Raw genomic sequence first — 10,023 nt, forward strand, 5'->3', positions numbered from 1 at the left:
ATGGCTAACTTACAAGTAGCTGCATCCCTGAAGAAAAATGACTCCCCATCCCCATCAGCCATGAACTGCCCAAAGCTCCTCGGCTGGGCGTGGGGTCACATGCGGCCCTCCCCATCTAATGTACGACGTTTTGAAAGTGAGGGACTTGAATGAAGGAAATCGTCCTTGACACAAGTGGAAGCATCAGGGCAGTGACAGGCAGCTTGCTTGGTAACAAAAGCCCCAGATGTTCTGGGCATCTGCTCTGTCCGTCATATTGCAGTCCACCTCATGACACAGATCCAGGAAATAAAACAAAGGGGAAAATACTGAAAAGGGCCAACAATATGGCTCATCAGGTAAAGGCCCTTGCCACCAAGCCTGACAACATGAGTTCAATTCCCAGGACCCTCACTGTGGAAGGAAGTAGTCTTCTCTCCTCTACAGGCATGCCATGGCACATGTGCACCAATACTCCCCCTATAAATAAATAGACAAATAAATAATAAATAAATGTAATTTAAAAAAAAATCTAATACTGAGAAAAAAGAAAAGAACAAAGCTATCCACAGGTGATACGTTGTCTCTCTGAAAAGAATTAAATCCACGTACTCTGCTGTGATGCCCGTGAACCACAATGACCAGCACGGCGTGATGACGCTGACAGTGCATTCGTGGCGCACACCTTAGCCGTATCCGGCAGCTCTCTAATTGCACTTCAGATCTGCTCATCAAGAGGGACATCATGCCGAGTACTGGCAACGCAGACAACTGCCCAGGGCGAGTGAAGTCGTGGACCTCGGAGGAGAACCTACAACCGCCGCTTTCCTAACCCTGCCTCATCCCTAACTACATCTGAACATTTGTCCTTACACCACAGGTAAGTGTAGACCTTGCCCCTCATCAAGGAAAGTTGTGGGGTTTTTTTTGTTTTTGTTTTTTGTTTTGTTTTGTTTTGTAACAGATGAAGATCATTACAGAAAACCACACCTGATCAAAATGTAGTGGCAGGGCTGTAGAGGTGGCTCTGAGGTTAAGAGTACTTGCTATTCTTGCAGAGGAACTGGGTTTGATTCCCAGCACCTACATGGTGGCCCACAACCATCTGTAACTCCAGTTCCAACAGATCCAATGTCCCCTTCTGACCTCCATGGGCACCAGACATGGACATGGCACAAAAACATACGCGCAGACAAAACACTCATACACATAAAATAAATAAATCAAAATTGCAGAGTTGTGGTATGCAGTCCCATTTTATACATCTACGACACAGCTCCTGTACCAAAGGCTCAGGGATCACCGTGAAAGAGAAGCTAGAAGGATTATAAGAGCTGGGGGAACTGGGGGTTTGCTGTGAGAGTGTGTCTCAGAGAAATGTCAGAAGCTACACCCGTGAAATCTCACCATAGGTCTACCTAAGCATGACCTGGAGAAGGACATCACCAACAGGAACGCTAATACGGGAGGCCGACAGCTCACAAGGCCTCAGTCCCACCCAAAGAACCACAGACAACTAAGGGATGCTGGAAGAAAGAAAAATAGTCTTCCTCAGGGAAGATCATACCGACTGTTGATCCAATACGAAAGGGTCAGCCCTGAAAACATATTTACAAGTAATGTTACACAGACTGAGCAGGTTGGATTCATGTATTGAGGAATATATAAGTGTACACACATGTGTAACAACATTTAAAGGAAAAAGGCCGTGAACTTGAAAGAGAGCAAAGGAGGGGTCCACGGGAAGGTTTGAAGGAAGGAAAGGGAAGGGGGAAATGATATTATAATCTCAAAGAAAACAAAAAATCTAAACAATAAAAATTAAATTTATTGCAAAATTACTAGAAATACAAAGTACAGTGATGTGACTGTGTGTCACTCTGGCAGTCACGAAAGTCCTAAATCATCCAGGGAAATGCATCAGGAAATAGGTGAGACCTGTATGAGGTGCTATATTCATAGTGATCACATATGGAAAGGAGAAGTGAGAAAAAGGTAGCTTCATGATGGAGAGAGAGAGAGAGAGAGAGAGAGAGAGAGAGAGAGAGAGAGAGAGCACCTGAGAAGGCCAGAGGCATCAGATCCCCACCACCACTCAAGGCGGGTGCTGGGAGCTGAACTTGGAGCCTCTGCAGCAGCAGCAAGCTCTTAACTGCTAAGCCATCCCTTCACCTCAACAGCCCTCCTTAGACTTAAGCTGTCAGCTGGACTTATGTCTTTGTGCACGCGGAGCTCCTCCTGCTTGGAGCCCAAGTATAAAGACTCCTGAGCATGCTAGCTCTAACGACTGGGTCTACGTGGGGATTTTTCCTCTCTGAAAAGTCAAAAAGATCCCCAGTTAAGTGAAAGCTGTACATTTGCATTAGCAAGAAGCCCTTCGTGGCGTTACCAGCCGTTACTCTCAAGGCTGTGAAAAGCCCTCCTTCAGCACAGGTTAGTGTGGCCGAGTTGAAGTCCTGCCTCTGTCACCAGCTTGTGGGGAAGACTCAAAGAGGCCACTTCCCTGCCCCAGGTTCCAGCCGCTTTGGTGGACACAGAGAGCCCAGCAATGTCAGAGAAAACCACTCCAGCCGCTGGTGCATGGAGACTGTCACCCAGAGCAAGCCCAAAGTGCCCCTTGTCCCTCCCCATCAACCTATACCTCCCCCTCCATGCACTCCCAGTCCCAGCCTTTTCTGAGACAAAATCTCACTATATTGTCACGCCGACTTCCGGCTCACTATGTAACACCATCTGCCCTTGAACTCACAGCAATCCTCCTGCTTCCACCCCACCAGGATTGAGATTATAGGTTTGTGACACCATGCCCGGTTTCAAAAGTACAACCCAGGCTGGCCTCAGATTTATGATCCTCCTGCTCGTCCTCTTCAGCGACTTGCCTTACCAGTCTGCACCACTGTGACAGGGCGCTTCTCTCATCTGAAGGCCAGGAACAGTCCACTCACTTCTCATCACCCCTCACACATGTACTTCCTGTTATACGCAGGGACTCGACCACACTTGGGCTATGTAGGTCTCTGCCCAAGGAAGCTTAGTGTGCAGTTGGTGCTTTGCAGATGGCTGCCGAGGACAATTTCAACAGCCATACCATATTGCCTGCCTGAGTTAAGTTTCTGTTGTCCAGAATTGAGCCACTAACCAGAAACTTTTGACATGCCTGGACAAGTCCTGAGTTATTAGAAAATAACTTAACATTTCCTTATCTTTCTGCTACAGTGACCATTAGTAACAATGTTTTGTGGTTGGGTTGCTTGATTGGGTTGCTTGGCAACTCAACAGTCCCCTGATCTTTTCCCAAAGAAAGTTTCCTGGTCTGCTTACTATAAAACCCACCTGAGAAAAATAAAATTTTACAGCTTGATCAGAATACTGTCTTGCTGTCAATTCTTTGTGTCTCTTGTCCCATCATTCGCCATTCCCCCTTCTAGGGTCTCTGCTGAAGATCCCGCTGGCTGCTGGCCGGGACAGATGGCAAAGAGAGTGTCATCCCATGACTGCTGTGAGGACCTTCATATTTAAGAAATATTTCACCCAGTGATGGTAGCAAGGTCCCCTGTGATTGCAGCAAGGTCCCCTGTGATTGCCACCCACAGAAAGAAAGGATAGCATCAGGGGCCACTCAAAAAGCCAATAATCCCTTCTCTTTGATGGATTGGGTTGCCTGGAGTTCTCTGGCTGCCAGAGCTGGAGAAAACATTCTCTCTTGTGTCCAGCCTGCTGAGTTACATGGTTGTCTGGGTGACAGAGACCTCATTTTGGTGACCATCCTCAACTCTAACCTAAACATGCCTATGTAGTTCTTAGCGGGAACCTCTTCTTCAGAGACATCTGTAGCTAAAGAGTTTTCTCTCCGGGGCCCACCAAGCCCCAGCAGTCCGACAGCCCACTTATAAAATAAACACACAGACACTTATATTATTTAAACTGTTTGGCCTAATGGCTCAGGCTTCTTGTTAACTGTTCTTACATCTTAAATTAACCCATTTCTATAAATCTATACCTTGCCAGCATCTTCACATGCTGCTTGTCATGGCGGCGGCTGGCAGTGTTTCTCTGCCTCAGCCTTCCACTTCACAGAATTCTCCTCTCTCTTTGTCCCGCCTATACTCCCTCCTGCCTGGCTACTGGCCAATCAGTGTTTTATTTATTAACCAATCAGAGCAACATTTGACATACAGAACATCCCACAGCAGACATCTGCTACATGAGCCCCCCAGTCTCACTGGTCACAGGCAGCTTCCTGACCCCCAGAGAAGGCATCTTTCTGGGCTTGACTTGTGCAGGTGGCCTTTCTCTGGATGTGACAGGAACAGTGTGCTCCTAAGCGTCGTGGTGTTTGATTACTACCTGGCTGTCCACTGACCTGAGGTCAGGAGCAAAGCTGCTGAGGTACTCAAGTCTCCTGGATCCTGGTGGCACTGCTCTGTCACCAACCACTTCACACAAGATCCCGGCTGGCCTGAAACTGGCCTGTGCTGACATCTCCATCAATGTCATCAGCATGGGGGTGGCCAATGTGATCTTCCTGGGGGTCCCAGTTCTGTTCACCTTTGTCTCCTACATCTTCATCCTCGTGACCATCCTGAGGATCCCCTCTGCTGAGGGGAGGAGGAAGGCCTTCTCCACCTGCTCTGCCCACCTCACTGTGGTGATCGTCTTCTATGGGACCATCCTCTTCATGTATGGGAAGCCCAAGTCCAAGGACCCACTGGGGGCAGAAAAGCTCATCTCTTTCTTCTGTGGAGTTCTGACCCCATGACTGCTGTGAGGACCTTCATATTTAGGAAATATTTCTCTCAGTGATGGTAGCAAGGGAAGTGAGACAGGCTCACACAGCCACAGGACCACCCCTACTCTCGCCAGGCATGAGAAGAATAAAGAGGAAACAGAAATGCCCACTAGACTTTCACCTACCAGGTTTTGTTCTCCTGAAGGGCTAAGAAGACACAAAGGGAAGTTCCCCACCTAGAGGGCGTTTGGAGACAATCTAACTGAAAACTGATAGCATTTTAACACAGCAGAACTGAGCTATTCTTTCACCATGCATGGCAGATTATGAAACATGGCTCATAAATTAAGTTTAAGCCAAGTGTGGTGGTGCACACCTGTAATCCCTGTACTCTGGACGCTGAGGCAGGAGGATTGCAACCTGGAGCCAGCCTGGGCTTACAGTGGGACTCTATCTTAAAAGAACAAGAGGCTGGGGAGTCTGCTCAGTGGGGAAAACATCTACCATGCAAGCATGAAGATTGGAATCTGGATCCTGCCAGGACCCACGTGAGTACCAGGTGGCTGTGGTGGTCTAGGACACAGAGGCTCCCTGGAACAAGCTGGCTAGCCAGACTAGTCAAAGTAGTGTGCTCTGGGTTCAAGAGAGAGAACCTGCCTCAAGAGTTCTCTCTTGCAATTAAGGAAGATGCCTAATGTCAACTTCTGGACTCCACATGCACACACATACACATGCATGCACACACATATATATACATATACACATACATGCACACACATATGTATACACATGCATGTACACCACACACACAAGCAAAAAACATAGAAAGGGAATACAGAATTTGGATTTGACATTGTCTGTATTTCAATAAATATATATGTTCTGGAAAAAAAAGTCAGGAAGAGGAAGAGGACAGAGAAGGACAGAAGAAAAGGAAGGAGTGTAGGTAGAGTTTTCCTGCCTGGCCCACAGTCAGAGCAAATCTCTCTCACCTGCCAGTCCCACAGCCACTCAGACCCGACCAAGTAAACACAGAGACTTGTATTGGTTTCAAACTGTATGGCCATGGCAGGCTTCTTGCTAACTGTTCTTTCAGCTTAAATTAATCCATTTTTATAAATCTATACCTTGCCACGTGGCTCGTGGCTTACCGGCATCTTCACATGCTGTTTCTCATCGTGGCGGCTGGCAGTGTCTCTCTCACTCAGCCTTCCACTTCCCAGCTTTATTCTCCTCCTTGTCCCGCCTATACTTCCTGCCTAGCCAATGGCCAATCAGTGTTTTAATTATTGACTAATCAGCAACACATTTGACATACAGAACATCCCACAGCACTTCCCCCCTTTTTTTTAAAAAAAAAAGGAAGGTTTTAACCTTAACAAAGTAAAATTACATATAATTTGGGAATTTGGGCGTAGCTTCTCTTACTACTTCCTGCTGGAGGGGGGCACTGTATCTTATGGGGATACAAAGAAAATTTTAGGATTATGGAATAGTCCATGAGGCTGTATCGTCTGAGCCAGTTGCCTTGAAACCATTCTGGATGTTGGATCATCTGGGCCATGGTGTCATCGGAGACCTTTCAGGGGGTCTTGGCTGGTCAAATCTGATGAATCTTAATCTGGAACAAATCCATAGCCTTTGGCTTTCTGTGGGAACAAAAGCAGAGTCTCCTTTCCAAAGTAACATATCCTTATATCCAAATTTTGAATTCAAGGTACCTTTAAAATATACATTTTGGCATAACTCAACAGCTTTTACAATCAAATATTTTTCTGCAGTTAAAAGTCCCAAAGACAACACAATGCAGATTCTCTGTGTAATATCCATTTTTACGTGGCTTATTTTTTATACTACCTTTACTGTCTCTTTAAAGACTTTATTTTTTAAAACTATGTATTTATTTCTATAACTCTATATATCATCTTTTTTGTCTCTTTCAAGCCTACGTATATTTTACACACATTGTAAACTATTACATCTGAATCTGTCTTATTGTGAATCTATTGCCTTAAACTGCAGCAGCTGTGACTGCTGGCTCCTCCCACCTCAGCTTCCCAACATGGCTACGTTTACCACCAGCTCTGGGAGCTATCGTGGGTCTATGCTTTTATCCAAGCAGCGTGTAGTCCAGAAACCTCCCCTTTTGCTCTGCACCAGCAAAGGCTAAATCCACCATGCAGCTCAAAGTGCCACTTGCAAAGGCCTCATTCCCGCCATAGGCAGGTCGAGCACGCACGCTAGGAACCCACCAGTAGCTCAAACCAGCAGCTGCCGCTCATTTGAGAGAGACAATTAGGAACTGTTTTTAGCTCCGTTTTAGAATCTTTTCTCAGGTTTTTAGGTGGAAACTCTTGCCACCACGTTGGACGCCATTTGTAGGTAGAGTTTTCCTGCCTGGCCCACAGTCAGAGCAAATCTCTCTCACCTGCCAGTCCCACAGCCACTCAGACCCGACCAAGTAAACACAGAGACTTGTATTGGTTTCAAACTGTATGGCCATGGCAGGCTTCTTGCTAACTGTTCTTTCAGCTTAAATTAATCCATTTTTATAAATCTATACCTTGCCACGTGGCTCGTGGCTTACCGGCATCTTCACATGCTGTTTCTCATCGTGGCGGCTGGCAGTGTCTCTCTCACTCAGCCTTCCACTTCCCAGCTTTATTCTCCTCCTTGTCCCGCCTATACTTCCTGCCTAGCCAATGGCCAATCAGTGTTTTAATTATTGACTAATCAGCAACACATTTGACATACAGAACATCCCACAGCAAAGGAGGGAGTGGTGGGAGGAGGGAGGGGTAAGTCGGTAGTGACTGAGCATATTTGAGTGACAGTTCCCTGGGTTTGTTACCAGAAATTCCCAACACCCTTTGATAGGAGCCCACTGTGAAGGTCCAAGAAGGTAAAAGCCATGGCAGCCCCTGAGCATCCATGGTTCAGCAGAACAGACACTGGAATGGGACTTCTCACGGGTGACCATGAGCAGATAGCTTGATCCCTCTTGGCTCGTTTCTCCACATCTAACGTGTCTTAGTCATTGCTCTATTGTGTGATGAAACACCACAGCCAAGGCAACGTATAAAAGAAAGCATTTAATTGGAGGCTTGCTTACAGCTTCAGAGGGTGAGTCCATGACTGTCATGGCAGGAAGCATGGAGCTGGAGCAGCAGCTGAGAGCTTACATCTGATCCACAGGCAGCAGGGAGAGAGAGAGACAGAGAGATACAGAGAGAGAGAGAGACAGGGCCTACTGTAGGCTTTTTGAAATCTCAGATCTTACTGACACACCTCCTCCAACAAGAACACACCTCCTAATCCTTCCCAAACAGTTCCACTAATCGGGGATCAAGCATTCGAACAGATGAGCCTATGAAGGCCATTCTCATTCAAACCGCCACTGAGCACCTCATTTTATAAAGATCAGATTCCGTAAACAAGTGCTTTGTAGACAGTGAGGACAACCGAACAGAGGGTGTTATTAATGATGCTGCTGTGACGCCGCTTGTTGCCCTGTGGTATACAAAATGGAGTGAGACTAGTTCCTGCCAATAATAGTAGCCACAGGATGGATAAGAGGTTCTGAGACGCTGATGATGAGGGACATAGCGGTTTTATGGGAAGTTATATTTAATTCTGAGAGTATCAGAAGACACAGAAAAGAAAATTGAGAAAGCAAATTCATTTTTGAGAGTATATCTTAAACTTTTATTAAAATTATATGTAAGTCTTTTTAAATGCATTAACAATGAATTGCCTACAATTAAGGATATGTACACACACACACACACACACACACACACACACTTTAGAGACAGGTCTTATTGTAGCCCAGGCTAGTTATGGATGACCTCAAACTCCTGATCTTCCTTCTACCATCTCCAGAGCGCTAGGATATGGGCATGTGACACCTAGGATGCTCATTTTTTTTTTCTTTTCTTTATTTTGTTTTCTTAAGACAGGGTCTTACTATGTAGCCTGGCTGTCCTGAAATGTAGACCAGGCAAGCCTTGAATTCACAGAGATTCACCTGCCTCTGCCTCCCAAGAACTAGACTTGGTGTGAACTTCTGTGCCTGGTCTAGGATGCATGTTTTTGAAACAGACTTTCACTTTCTTTTTTTTTTTTTTTTTTTTTTTTTTTTTTTTTTTTTTGGTTTTTCGAGACAGGGTTTCTCTGTGTAGCTTTGCGCCTTTCCTGGAACTCACTTGGTAGTCCAGGCTGGCCTCGAACTCACAGAGATCCGCCTGGCTCTGCCTCCCGAGTGCTGGGATTAAAGGCGTGCGCCACCACCGCCCGGCTGACTTTCACTTTCTTAACATGAGTTTATGAAGCGCTGGGTTGTAGCAGAGCCAGCTGAAACCGTTGCCACTGCAGATGCACAAGTGTGACATCTAGTGGCCATTCAAGCCAAATTCAGGCATTCACAGGGCCCTGGAGGGAAATTTAGCAGAGGTTCCTCTAAGTGGCACATAGAACTCTGCTCACCCAGCATCTCTCCACACCTCCCAAGAGGGGCAACTCAGCGTTTCCAAATTATCGCTGTTTCATTCGTGGCTCCACCAATCTTCCTGGAGCTGTCACGTGCGTTCTTCAGCAGCTGCTTCCTTCCTGTTCTCGCGCAGACACCTGGTCCCTTCCCTTCTGTGAGGTGGCTGTTCTCCTGATAGCAAGTCTCTCCCCTAACAGCTGTAACAGCCCCCCACCTCCACCTGCGCTAAAATCACCCAGTATCTGTCTAATGCCGAACAAACAGGACATGCCAAAAACCCAACAAATACCTCAGCTCTAGCTCAGTGGTTTTGTTTGTTTTGTGGCTGTTGTTTCCTAGAAGCCGGTCCCCAGAGTGCTGTTTAATGGAAAACTCCAAATCTAAAGTTTCTCTACTTTGGTTGAACCATGGAGTGCAGGACTGGAGACACAATGCAGTGTATGTGTGTGTGCGTGTGTGTGTGTGTGTGTGCGTGCGTGTGTGTGTTGGGGGGTCTGCTGAGCTGACCATTCATAGTCACCCCTAGGGTCCCTGTTTCGCTACTAGCCTCTAGTTAGGCACAAGTCACCACTGCAAAGGAAAAATCAGAAATCTTGTAAGAATAGCTCTACTCACACTCAAGGAAAAAAAAAACCCAGTTAGCCAATTAAGAGAGGAATGACCTTTAAAAAAAAGAAAGAAAGAAAAGAAAAAAAAATCACATTAACTGAAAAGACGTTGACAAAGTTTCAGAGTTACCACCTTAAGATATTTCAATTTCAGATGGTTTCACAGATTAATGTCACTGGGAGGAAAAAAGCATTCAGGGAACAAAAAGCTTTAGTAT

General features: G+C 46.2%; 1 pseudogene; it reads left to right on the plus strand.

The window, feature by feature from the left end:
- LOC128097029 (olfactory receptor 13C7-like) lies at positions 1-4,738 on the plus strand (annotated as a pseudogene).
- Positions 4,739-10,023: the final 5,285 nt, after the last annotated feature.

The sequence above is a fragment of the Peromyscus californicus genome, unplaced genomic scaffold (assembly GCF_007827085.1).
Source record: "Peromyscus californicus insignis strain IS unplaced genomic scaffold, ASM782708v3 Scaffold_5__1_contigs__length_169319896, whole genome shotgun sequence".
Classification (NCBI taxonomy): Eukaryota; Metazoa; Chordata; class Mammalia; order Rodentia; family Cricetidae; genus Peromyscus; species Peromyscus californicus.